The sequence below is a fragment of the Chelonoidis abingdonii genome, chromosome 25, assembly GCF_003597395.2.
Source record: "Chelonoidis abingdonii isolate Lonesome George chromosome 25, CheloAbing_2.0, whole genome shotgun sequence".
Classification (NCBI taxonomy): Eukaryota; Metazoa; Chordata; order Testudines; family Testudinidae; genus Chelonoidis; species Chelonoidis abingdonii.
In genome coordinates, this window is record NC_133793.1 from 6,214,441 (window position 1) to 6,227,804 (window position 13,364).

At 51.1% G+C, this 13,364-nt stretch overlaps 1 protein-coding gene across 1 annotated transcript in view; it reads right to left on the reverse strand.

Moving 5' to 3' along the window:
- Nucleotides 1-12,256, reverse strand: part of ADGRB2 (adhesion G protein-coupled receptor B2) — a 168,825-nt gene extending 156,569 nt beyond the window's left edge. The window contains exon 1 of the mRNA XM_075060782.1: nucleotides 12,187-12,256. The gene's annotated coding sequence lies outside the window, so the exon portion shown is untranslated. The remainder of the gene's footprint in view (nucleotides 1-12,186) is intronic.
- Between the last annotated feature and the right edge of the window lie 1,108 nt (nucleotides 12,257-13,364).

Here is a 13,364-nt window from a genome sequence, read left to right on the forward strand (position 1 = left end):
CTGCACTGGGTACAAGCACCAGAGAAAGTCCCCGTCGCAATCTGATGATAATGAAGAGAAAGATTGGCCGGGGAGGGGGGGGGAGAAGTGTCTCAGTGGGCAGTTGGCTTCTAGGCCCAGCAGAAAACCATCCCTGGAGGGGGGAGACGAGAGGAGGTGGAATTATTTCCCTGAGAGTCGTTTAGACACAAAGCGAATAGCTTGGGCTTCATTTCCCAGCCCCTGCTGCCTCTCCCTCTCATTTCCGAGGCCTGATTTAAGCTCTATTTCCAATCCTACATAAAATAACTCACTGCCTTCCCACTTAGAAAACTGATTCTTTCACTCCCCTGCCCAGCACTGGCTTTAAATAGCCTTATTTAAATGCAGATTTCACTGTCTCCAAGCTGTAGCCCTGGTGCCATGCGGGGTAGGCTCACCGGGAGCTGGGGGAGACCAGAGGCTGCGGACTGGTGATGGGGGGGGGCTCAGTTTGTACTGGTACCTCTGGCCTCTCTGCTCCCCCCATCCCTTACATGAAGCTAGGATGAGGCTTTGGCTCTGCCTTCTGGGATCACAGCTGTCAGTGCAGGGATCCAGGGACCGGCCTCCTGCAAAGGCGAGTGTGTTCCACAAGCCAACTGCCCACACCCAGCCACTAGTAGCTGGAGCCAACCCGCTCACCCAGCTGCCTTGAGCCCCATGCTGCCCATGCCGAGACCCAGCTGGTGCCCCAGAGCCTGGCATGCGATACTCGGAGCGCCACGCTAGCTCGTCGAGGCCCTGCCTCAGGGTACCCATCCATGGCACGGTAACGCTGGTGGCACAAGGCTCTGACACACAGGTCCCCACAGTGAGAGTGGGAACCAGTTCCCTGCACCCTAGTTTACCTTTCTGCCCTGCCTGGCATTGCCCACCCTCCGGTGGGCTGGGAGCAGCTTCCCAGCTGCGCTGGTCAGACCCCCACCCACACTGTGTGCTCTGGTCAGGCGACGTCTCCCAGTGCCCAGCCAGTGACGCTGGGGGAGTCAGATAGAGAGGCGACAGCTTTCCTAACTGCGGGATCAACAAGGAGCACGCACCCTGGAGAGAACCTCCACAGGCTGCCCTCCAGCAAAGGGAAAACTGCCCCCCACCAAGCCATCACCCTGGCCTGCCGAGTCTATTCACCTCCCCTGCTGCCAGAACGTGACCCCTGCACTACAACAGAGCCCTGGGAGCTGGCCGGCAAAGCAGACCCACAAGGATAATCAGCAGTAAATCCCACAACATTCAGGTGACTCCATATCGGTCAGGCAGAGCCCACGTCACGCACCGAGAGGGTGAGTCACATCCCTGGGGTCTTGGGTCTCCCCATCCCATTTATGAAAGGGAGATGATAACTCTTCCTTTGTGAGTCTTGTGTGCGTCAGTGGCCATGGGTTGGGGGGAAGAGGCAGGACCTGGTACAGTTAACTCTGCTGACCTCCACCACTGTAACACCAACAATGAGACAGAAGTTCTCATCTGACCAGTGCAGGCTGGACATTGGTGAAATTCCCCAGGGAGCAGGTTCGTGCCAGTGCCAAGTACTCTGATCTTGGGACAGATCTCTAAAGATGTTTAGGCCTTTGCAGATGCAGACAGGTGACGAGGGGGATTTACTAAGGCAACTGGCAGTTGGGCATGAAAGGTATTTTGTCAATCTCATGAGGCACCTGCTGCATCCTTAGGCCCTGACATACCATTGCAAAGCTGTCCTCTAGGTCCTGCTGCTGCTGGACTTACTGCCTGGATTTCCCAAGCCTCTGGCAGCCTCTGGCAGCACTAAACTCCCCGCTCAGCCGGAGTTGAAATGCAGTCAAACACTGTCTGCACAGAAGGCCACATCGGCTGAACGAAGATGTTTTCCGTACCCTAAACCAGAAGACATTTCAGAAGCAGCTGAGGCCTCTTGTGCTGATACCTTCTTAGAGGGCAGGCACTCCCAAAAGGAGGCCGCGTGGGGGGAAACAAGGCAGTCTCTGTATAAGGTTAAGGTTGTGCAGTTTTACTGCACACAGTGCCCTATGGCTAGGGGACTGTTGAGTAATAGCAGACAGAGGGGCAAGGGAGGAATAGGAGGCTCCACCTGGCATCAAGATCAAAGGGTCTGGATTAGGACACATCCTGGAGGTCATGTAATCTCTGTGCTGCTGGCTGGGATTGAACCTGGGACCTCTAGCTTTAAAAGCACAAGCCTTGACTGTCCAAGCTAACAGACCTGCCTCTGTTAGGCAAGGCTAACATTGGCCCCGATGCGCGGCCCTGGTGCCAGTGGGGGCAGACAGAGCATCATCTGGGGAGGGGGGGGGGGGGGGGGGTTACATTTGCTTATCATAAGAGTCTCCGGACATTTTACCAGTTACACGGGATCTGACACACTCCCCTCTGCACTCAGGGGAGGATGTTCTATTGATTCATGTGGCGCTGGATGAGGCCCATGGGCTGCAGTATCCAGAGGATGGAGCTAGGGAGTGGGACCCATCTCAGCGTGGCTGGGGAGATCGCTGCAGGCTGAGTGACAGCTTCAAAGCGCTGACATCCCTGAGCCTCGGAGGGACTTGTCTGTGTTTCTATTAACCTTCCTTATCCGACTTTCACGGCATGTCAGTGGGCAGCAAAGGACACCTGCTCTGCGCTCTCCCCTCCCAGCTGGTGAGATAAACCAGGCTGTGTGGGGAAGGAGCTGCTGGGAAGAGGTGGCTTAGTTGTTTGCCTGAGCGTCTATGTGAATCCGAGCAGTGTACGCGCATGTGTGCGTGTGTTCATGGGGCTGGGCATAGGGCCGTGCATGTGTTTGGAGGGGCGTGTCTGTACATGCGTGTGTGTGAACATAACTACACGTCACCTCCCAGCACAACATGGCCCAACATTTACTTTTAAATTCCAAGGCATTTTTCTGCCATAGGAGCGGCTGATCAAGGGAAGTCAGTTACCATGGTGCTAAGACGATGGGGGCAGAGCCGGCAAAGCCCTGTGGCTGAAGAGCCAGCGGTTGAAAAGGAACACAGGAGGCATCGGGGAGGGTGTGCGGGCCTGGGGGAGGAGGGCTGAGAAAAGCCAAAATGACTGTGCCCCTGCCAGAAATATAAACTCCCAAGGGTCAGTGAGTGGGAACCTTTGCAAGAGCAACGAAGGAGCAGATCCCCCAGAACTGACAGGTCCTGTCACTGGTAGACAGGCAGTCATTGCAATTTTTAATTTTTTATGGGGGGTGGGGAGATAGATTTGAAAGAGTCCCCAGAAGGGCTCCCAGATGAACCTTTGCCAGCTTTTCAGAGCACTTAATTCCTTCTCTGTCTCTCCGCCTCCTTGACATCAGCCAGAGATTTGTGACAGCGTTTCTGAAACAACCCCCCCACCCTTCTGGAACAAAGTGAGATCAACCACAGGTTTGGGGGTTTTTAAGATCCAAAACGGGACCTTCCTTGTTTGAATCTATATTCTGAAGAGCCACTTGTTTTCTGTCCTTACACAGAAATCCATCAAGAAGCTGCAAGCTTTTAAACTCCACTTTTTTTTTTTTTTGGTAGGACCCACAGAAAGCCCCTCTTTTAGGCTCCCCCTGCTGGCCCTGAAGCATCAGTTCTAGGGCCAGTAAATATGACGTGCTGACTTCTGATTACTCCGCCCTCTAGTGGTAGGCCAAGGCATCTACAACAGCCTGCTGCTTACAACTAACAGAATCCTACAGCACACATGAAAGAAACCTATGTGATTAGTGCTAAAATTCCTGGGCTTTTACCCAGCAGTGACCAACACTTTTCTATGGCTTTGCTTATTGTTCGCTGCATACAGACATAGCTGTTTGGGCACAAGAAAGCACTCTGCAGTTGCTGCGAAAGGAAAACACTCCGCACGCTAATTTCACATCTCTATGAAATATGCTCGCTCCCACTGGCTTCAGTGGAGGAGTTTGAGCATTGACCGCAGGATCAGGTCCAAAGCCTGTGTTTACGGGAACTTCTGGGAATAAGATCCTCAGTGCCGTTCTGATCTGTGAGATGAGCCTGGTGACTAACACAACTCGCTAATCCAAGAAACGTCATTCCTCATTCCCCTCTGCACTGCCCGGGTGCTGTGCCCTTGAATTTCTTAGTCGTCAATATCCTTCATAGGAAGGCAATTGGGAAGAAAGCCTCTTTCTGCTTGTCATAGCTTTCCTACTCAGATCTGAACCTTAGAGTTCAGAAAATAAGTTGCTAGCATGAAACCTCCAAGCTTAATTACCAGCTTAGATCTGATATCGCTGCCACCAGACAGGAATTTCAGTGCCTGCCTCACTCTGGTCTCCCCAAAACCTTCCCTGGGGGACCCCAAGACTCAGAGGCCCTGAGTCTCACAACAAAGGGAAATAACCCACTTCCCTTCCCCCTCTTTACCTCCTCCCAGATTTTCCCGCCCTGGGTACACTAGGAGATCACCGTGTTTCAAGTCCTTGAAACACAAACACAGAGAGGACCATTCACCTTCCCCCCTCCTTCTATTTCCCCCTCCCAGTCTTTCCCTGAGAGAGACCGTAATCCTGGCACAGAGATTCCTATCCCCTTGAGCCTCAACTAGAAAAGAAAATCCAACAAGTTTTAAAAAGAAAGCTTTATATAAAAAGAAAGAAAAAGACATAAAAATGGTCTCTGTATCAAGGTGACAATATACAGGGTCATTGGCTTAAAAGGAAACAAAATGAATAAACAGCCTTATTCAAAAAGAAATACAATTTAAAACATTCCAGCAAACTACACACATGTAAATACAAAAACAATATAAAAACCTATATTGTCTTATACCTGTACTTACAACTGGGAAACAGAAGATTAGAAAGCCTGAAGGTAGAGAGATCCCCTCTCAGAGCCGAGAGAGCAATAGAGACACAGACAAAGAACACACACCCAAAAATTCCCTCCCTGAGCTTTGAAAAATCCGGTTTCCTGATTGGTCCTCTGGTCAGGTGTTTGGTTCCCCTTGTTAACCCTTTACAGGTAAAAGAAACATTAACCCTTAGCTATCTGTTTATGACACTGCCGAAATTAAGCAGGCAGCAGGGCAAGCCCAAACTGTGTTTACCTATTCAGCATCTTAATTCTATTTTAGCATCTCTTTAGCTATTTTTAACCCCAGCAGAAATTCAACAGAAAGACAAAGGCAGTGAAAGGGCAAGAAACATCCATGCAATGTGGGGCAAAGGGGGGAACATCTGGTCTTGGGACACAGCATCTGGGAGAATTTGGAGAGCTACCACTCGCAGTACATGTCAGAGGCCATGGAGACTAGCAAGGAGGAGGGCTGTGGAAAATCCCCTCTACTAGAATTTAACTTTCCACTGTCTGTGCTGTATTCATGCATTTTAGAACAGGAATGTATTGATTTGGCCATTCTGTTTTCTCTCAGTTCTTCTCTTTTATGCTAAGGAATGGAGCAACAATATACAAAAGGACAGTATAACAAACAAACGGGCAGAGATTCTGCAGAAGTAACTAGTGATTTGGAGTGTCCAGCTTCAGACATTTTAAAAGGGACCTGATTTTCAGAAAGAGCTTAAAATCCACGCTCTGAAAATCAAGCTTGTTTTAATTGTCAGGTTGGACACAGAGATGCTGATATAAGGGTGACCAGACAGCAAGTGTGAAAAATCGAGACGGGAGAAGGGGTAATAGGCACCTATATCAGACAAAGCCCCAAATATCAGGACTGTCCCTATAAAATTGGAACATCTGGTCACCCTAGCTGAGATCCCCCCAAAGCATTTGTCACTTTTGAAAACTGTGGCCTAATGTTGGAGCCGGATTTGCATTAAAAAAAGTGCATGATGGGCACTCAGCCCTTTTGAAAATCTGGGCACAAGTGTCACAGCTGGGTGCTGAACTCTGGAAAATCTGGTCCAGCTGTAACATCTCACTTTTATGGGGCCCTTCATCCCACAGAATTCCAAAGCACTCTGCAACCTGGAGAGCCATGGGACTCAGTTCCCTCAGCACTGAAATGCAGCTACTTCTGAATGCGAGAAGGCTGCTGTTTTAATGGCGTACTGCAACAGCTTAGGGCAGGAGGTGAAAAAAACAGGGTAATTGACCAGAACTGCGAGAGACACCTTGAGAGGCAGAGGGTAGCAGAGATGCATATTCATCGCAACACACAGCGAATACCAAAAACACGGTAGTAATGAATCTGGCTAATTATTATGACAAAATAAGTTCAATTCGATGTCTGAGCTTTTCTTCTTCCTGTTACACCAGGAATGTGAGAAGGAAGGGAGGTGGGTAGAAGAAGGAACAGAGGGGAGAACATATGTCAGAAAAATTCTGGTACCGCAGAACATCACAGGACTATGAATACCCGACTTCGCAGGCGGAATGTGCATTTTGTATGGAAGACGAGCTGCCGAGGCCCTACCAAAAACAGAGACAGGGAAGGGAGGGGTGGGGTGATGAAGAATTGCCCTTGTTCTGTGTGTATTCAATAGCATCCATCCATCTTAATGAGTTTCCCGGAGAACAGCACAACCTTCCACCAGCCTGTTGATTTCTCACGAGTGTAGCCTCCCCCAACCCCCGACATTAATTTTTGCCCTGTAACAGGGGGATCTTTAAAAGAAAATAAAACACAAATGCACCAGCTCTAAGCTGCCTGCTTATAGACAGCAAATAAGCTCCATTGGCAGCATTAACTGCGAAATGCATCGTTGGTAGCTGCAGAACCACTGTCTGACCTGATATTCAGCCCCTAGGTGCATGGAGCACAAAGCCCGTGCTTGCAGAAGCTGGCTGCCTCTCCCCGGGGTGGGTTGCTATTCTGAAGAGCAGCACAGTTGCTTCAGCTGAGCTCCTCCCCTGCCAGCCAGGACAGAAGAACCTCAAGCTGCTTCTTCTCAATGGCAGTGAAGGATTCGAAACTGAGTTGGGAAAACAACTGAGTTTAAATAAGAGCTGAACTTGAGGAATATTCTGGGTGTCCACCCAACTCAAGCGATGAGGCCCAAGCTGTCAGCCCAAATCTGGTCACCTCCGAGCATTGGGAAAGTTGGAGCCAGATTCCAGAACCCAGCATGGACTGGTCCCAGAGCCCACTCTAAACTTTATCAAAATTCAGCGCTGCTGAGGCCCTCAGCCAATCAGACACCAAGTCAGCAGCATTACATCACCAGAACAACCTCTCATTGAGTGATCAGGCCCTGAAGGCAGGGCCACCCACCATTGCAAAAAGTCACCCTTTTGTGGGTGTCATGAACCCAACAGTCATGACGGAACTGCTCATTCCTGTGTAGTTATCGCCGGATAGAGATTCAGTAAAAAGGTGCAGCTGCCTCGACTTCACGGCCAGGTGTACGTTAGCTTCAGTGGAGACACACCCAGTTCAGAGCAGCTGAAGTCTCTTGCTTAGCACACTGTACCATTAGTAACAGAGCTAGTCGGGAATTTTTCAATGAAATGGTGGTTTTCATTGTCAAATGCTGATTTGTCAAAACCCAAACGGTTTGTGAAACAAGATCGGTTTCCACAAAGCTTCCAATTCGAAAAATAAGTTTGAATTTTTTTTTTGTTTGAAATTGTCACATTTTGTTTTGACATTTTTTAAATGAAACAATGTCCAGGTCGAAACAACTTTTCATTTAGAAATTTCTGCTAATTAAACTAAAAATAGGTTTTAAAAGGAGGAGGGGGCATTGAAATCAAAATGAAACATTTCAAAAGGATCAAAATAAACCCGCTTGATGGATCCAAACTGAAAACGCTTTCTGGGTTTTTTGGTGGGACAAGAAAACCACTTCCTGCCCAGCTTTAATTCTTAACCTTCGGAGAGGTGGCCACATGCTTGGCACTCACAGTCTTAATAGGAGACCAGCCCTCTACTGCAGGAAGTTTCCTATTTCGGCCTGACTCAGACCTTGAGGAAGCTCTGATCCAGATCACATTGCAGTTGCCTTGTCCAATGTAGACACAAATGGAACCTTTCAGACACGTATCACGCAGTGGGGGCAGCCCTGAATTTGGGCCGTGTGGTTACACCTTACTGAGAGAATCGCTAAAAGCCTTCTCAGAAGGAGGGATCGAAAAGGAGAGGTGGAGGCCGTTCCAAGCATCAGGGCATCATGGAGGGGGAAAAGGGGCAAAGGAAGGTGGCAAGGACGGAGAAGAACTGCCCCAGTCCTGAGTATCTGTGTGCAGAAGTTGATTGCGCCACCAGCATTGGGGGGATTTGACCCATTCCATGGTCAGGCTTTGCCCGTTTCCAACAGCACTGGTTTTTTGTTACAAAACGCGAGAGACTTGTCCGCCCTTGGGCACAACCGAGCTGGAGAAGCACCATTCTGGCAGCCAACCCAGCACCGGGAGTGAGCTGCTGCTCCATCCGAGCCGCTGACCTCTGCCCCCGGAGCCGAGGTTCTCCGGAGCGGCTGCGATGAGTGCAGAGTGAATGCCAGAGAAAATCGGTGATTTATTTGCTGGTGCTGCTGGTGGCCTGCACGTCCATTTTAAACATGAAGTGCAATCCGTGCTGGTGGAAAGACGCCCGCTGTCAGCCCTGGATCTTGAGGTCCTCTCTCTGGCTCACGTCAGCCAAACCCCTCAGCATGGGCCCCTCTTCCAGCACAAGCTGCTTTGGAGTTAATGGGGACCTCAGTGCTCAGAACAGTACAGCACAGACGGGTCCAGACACATACTGTCCCACCAGTGGCTATCGCCCCTCGACCTGGAGGTCCAAAGTGGTAAATTCAGGTTCAGGACCTACTCAGTCAAGGAGAGATTTTCAAAAGCACCCGAAGACTTTCCCTGGGATGTACGTTCCTAAATCCCTTAGGCTTTTTTGGAAATAACCTTCCCAGCCTTTCTTCTGAGCCCTCTCGCTAAGGATACCAATGCTGCCAGGTGTGCTGGTGTCTTTCTACCACGTGGACACTCATCCACTAGGAACTGCTCTGAGACCCACCAAACTCATCTCAGGTAGGCCAGCAAGCAGCCGCAAGGTGGTGACAACTTGCTCCGTACTTAGGATCAGGCGTCACATTGAATCTCCCAGCGGCCCGGCAGGCAAAGGGAGCTGCAACGGGACATTTCGCTGTGCAAAGGGACAGGCTCCTGCTGTCTGCAGACGTGTTCTGGCTGGCCTGGGGGAAGCTTCTTCAGTGGACTGTCCTTTGACTTGGGGCTGATTAGAGTACAGGGGTGGGAAAGGCACGTCAGCGCCACACACAGTGGATTTATCCAAGGGGGTTTTTAATTGTGTGTGGAGGGGAGAAGGGGTAGTTCCCCAAATGAGTGCAATTTGAACATCTGTTCACCCCTGGCTTTGAACTGGCTCTTTCGATGCAGGTGTTGAAGCCTGCCCTAAATCGCAGGTGCTCAGATGCAGGAGAAATGTGGCCGGGGGGATGGGGGTGGGAGGGCATGCATTTTAATAATAGGGAGAAAGGATGAATTCTTTAGATCAGGACACTTGTTATCCAGTTTTGGCTACACCAGTTTGGGCCTGGGCTTGGAAAAGGATCCATAGCAGCTAATAACAACTAAGGACAATATTACTAATTCATCATTATTATCATCACTCGGGGCTCCAGGCAGGGAGCGGGGCTACACACACTGATTACAAAGGACAGGTCCTTGCCCCCAAAGCATTTTCCACTCGAGGGAAAATCCTGCAGCCCTTACTCACAAAATAAGTCCCATTGGCTCCAGGGCCATGACTTGCTCACGATGATGCCAGGACTCACTGCTGCTGCGACGCTTGTCAGTTACACTCCGAACTACACGGCTTTGGCAAAACGGGCACCAAGATACAGGGGCCGATGTGCATTCGAGTACAGATGCTGCCCGAGAGGAAGCAATTGCAGAGCAGCAGCCAGCAGCAAGAGGGGGTGTTGCGGCAGGGCAGGGCACGAGACAGGTGAAACAGCATTTGGGATTCCGGAGATCTTTAGAATGTGCCAGTTTTCCTGCAAAGAAATAACAGCCCAGCCAAGCTGCATCCTCGGTGTCTCTTTAATACCCCAGGCCCTGCCTTTCCTAATTACTATTGTTATTCGTTATGTGGCTCTCTTAAGCCCCAGAAGTGCCTATCGAAAACGGCTTAATGATGACAGCCAGGCAGGTGGCTTACTAGTGATTATTTCATGTCTCTCTTGGACTCATCACATGTGTATCAAGCAACTTACGGAGCCCCCAAAGAGCACTCTTAGCTCATTTATGGACTTCTCACTCCACATTTTAAAAACCCAGTTACGCACCATTTAGCATCCTCCCTGCCCCAGCGCTTTTGTGTTTGTACATCCACCTGTCACGCCTTGGCTAAACAGGAAGCTCCAGCTGCGGCATGTTCTTAATTGGGGTTAAAATAGCCGTGAAGACCTGGCAAGTAGGTTTGAACTTGGCTTAGCCGCTTGAGTTGATGCCTGTGGGTCTACCCTGCTTCATAAACCTGGGCTCAGATGCAGGTGTAAGCCCAAGCCCTGAACCCATTCACACACAAATCTGTCTGAACCGAGCCTGCAGACCCACGCCTGTATCCCACTGTGATGCAGGTCCAACCCCCAGCATTTCGCAGTCTGGATACAGCTCAAACCCAGGTCTCCAGACTCGCCTCAGGAGAGTCCACCAATGCTATCCCACAGTCCCCTGTGCCTGTCTTTCCCAGCCCTCCTGGAAACAACTTCCTGGCTCAAAACACAGCTGCTCAGCACTGAACCCTTCCTTTCCCCACAAACCCCCCGTGTGCAGAAGCTATGGCCAGCATGAACAAGAACTCCGCCAGCAAGCCTGCTGCTAGCCGGCCAGAGGAGCACAGCCAGCTTCCGGTTCATCTCTGGTGTGAGGCAACCAAGTCACACAACTTTGGCCAGAGCACAAGCGATGATCCAGGTTACAAAGCTATCCTGCAGCAGCTGGTGGAGCTGAGGATCGACCAGACCGGAGATCAATGCAGAGAGCAAATCATGCGATTCGGGACTAAGTCCCAGAAGGGTGCTGCTAAGAGCACCTCTGGGAACTCCCCCTCTCCCTGCCCTTTTTACGAGGAATCTCACCGAGCCAGGTTTACTAGGCAGTGTAGACCCACCCTCTATTGGAGCCCAGGGTTGACTCCGGTGTCAGCTGCCACCCCCAAGTTAAAAGGTGAGTTGCTGTGTCTCCGCTGCTCTTTTAAGGCAGGTGAAGAACACGCTGTTTACTGCACTGAAGCTACACCTTGAATTGAGATCTCATAGTGCTCTTATAATACAAATAACAATTAACACACACGTCACTGCACACATGGCACCAAAGCACCTGGGTGCTGGAGAACAGAATAAACCCAAATGCAATGTAAAAATCACACCCCTCTTCAAACACGTCTGAGCAAACAAGGAAGGGAACAGCGATAAATACACAGCGAGGAGGGCTCTTTAAAGGCCCGGGGGGGGGGGGCTGGGAGGGGGACGGTGCTGTTGACTTGCATTGGGGGGGGCTGAAGAGAACAAGCTTTCAGGGGCTTTTTAAAACTGCAAAGGGAGGGAATGAGATGGATTTGGGACAAGGGAGTTCCATGCCACTGGACCCGCAGCAGCCAACAGCCACCCACCTGACTTCTGACAGAAGTGTCGGGTTCTGAGATCAGCCAAGTCGTGTCTAGTGACCTCGATGGCAGGGCAGGAACCTAGGTGAAAAAAGATAGAGAGGGGACGAGTGGAGCTTGAGGGTGCACCGCGCAGGCTCCCCACATGGCTGGAGAACACAGTCAAGGTTTCAAACCTGCCTAGGCAACATGCCACACTGAGGGTTGTAGCCAGAGCAGAGACCGTGCTAGGGTTTCTGTCCCATGCCCCGGCCTCCTCCCACCAGTGCTGACCTGCACCGTGCCAATTCATCTTCACTGCTTCTCTCCTCCACGACTCAGCAGCGCCACCCCGCCCAGGTGACAGACACAGGGGACGTCTGCACCGAGGGATCTTTGCCCACCATTTGGAGCCAAGCCCACCAAACAACCCAGCAATTCGCCAGTGGTTTGTTCATTAGGGGAGACCAACATCTGCCGCTTGGACGAAGCATTTATTGTTACTCTTTGTACCACCGCCACACCTAGCCACCCTGATTGAAATCATGGCCCCACTGGGCAAAGCCAGCTTCAGTGACCAGGCCTCAGAGGGCTCATGAGCAAAGTAGACAAGACAGAAAGAAATCCATTGTATAGATGGGGAAACTGAGGCATGGAACGACTCACCAGCTTGCCCAAGGTCACACAAGGAGACGGTGACAGAGCAGGGAATCGAAGGCCAATTCCTGTGTCCCAGGACACCCTTCAGCAGGGAACGGACAAAGGGAAGCAAAGCCAACGAGCCAGCTCCCAGCTCCAGCAATGCACCAGGCTACAGAGCCCCAACCCAACACACGGCAGTGGCTTGTCCTCCAGTGGCTGATGCTGCTGCTGTCAGTATGTCACCCGCTCTTCTAATCAGACTGGCTGAGGGGGAAGAGAGGGCATCCAGGCGTGGACAAGGTGGGCTGCCTAGGCTTCCGAGAGTTGATTGTCCCCCAAGCAGACGGGTTTATTAATGACAAGAATTTCCAGCTTGGCAATAAAGGTACAGCTTCATTTCCTCACCAGGGTGCCATGGCAACCTCGCACGACTTTGTTTAATTACAAAGACAGATCGCAGCCCTTGGAGCTGTTGGCTCCCCAGGGCCTGCCCGATGGGGAGAAAGAGAGAAAAAAGGAGCAACTCCCAGCTTACTAGGAATAACAGCTCCAGAGGGAGGGAGAGAGGGAAAGGCTGCAAAGCCCCTTCCCGTGCCATGGAAGAACTTGCTGTCAGAAGTTTGCTGGTGAACTAGAGGCTGTGGAAGACAGTCCCGCAGCCAGCCCTATGCTGAAGAGCAGCACTAGCTTAGCATTCTGAGTGGGGCAGGGATTGCAGGTCTAGCCAACCCAGTGTCCTGCCTCCAGTAATGGCTAAAAGCTGATGCTTCAGGGGAAGGTGCTATCCCACCCCCCTTCCCATAACGCATCTGGCCCTCCATGCAATACGGTACATGGCTCCTCCTGACCAACGTGTTGATCAGCTGGCGCCCTGGAGCATGAGAGTGGTTCAGCAGCTGTTGGAGCCTGGCATGGAAATGCTGATGGGTTCCTGCCTGACTCACTGCAGCAGGTGCAGCTCATTAATCCCCACCCAGGGTACAAGGAAGGTGCCAGCCATAGCCTGGGCTGCGGGAACTAGGATCTGGACAGAAATTCTGCAGGGAAATCCTAGGCACAACTTCACTCGGGGGAGGAAGCGTAGGCTGAGCTTTATGCTGCCTTGTTGTTATTTCAGCGGCTGCTAACAAAGAGTGCCCGGAAGAGGGGGAGCTTGGGTGCTCGCCCAGAGTGTAGGTGGTCTGATCTGGAAGCAGAGTAAG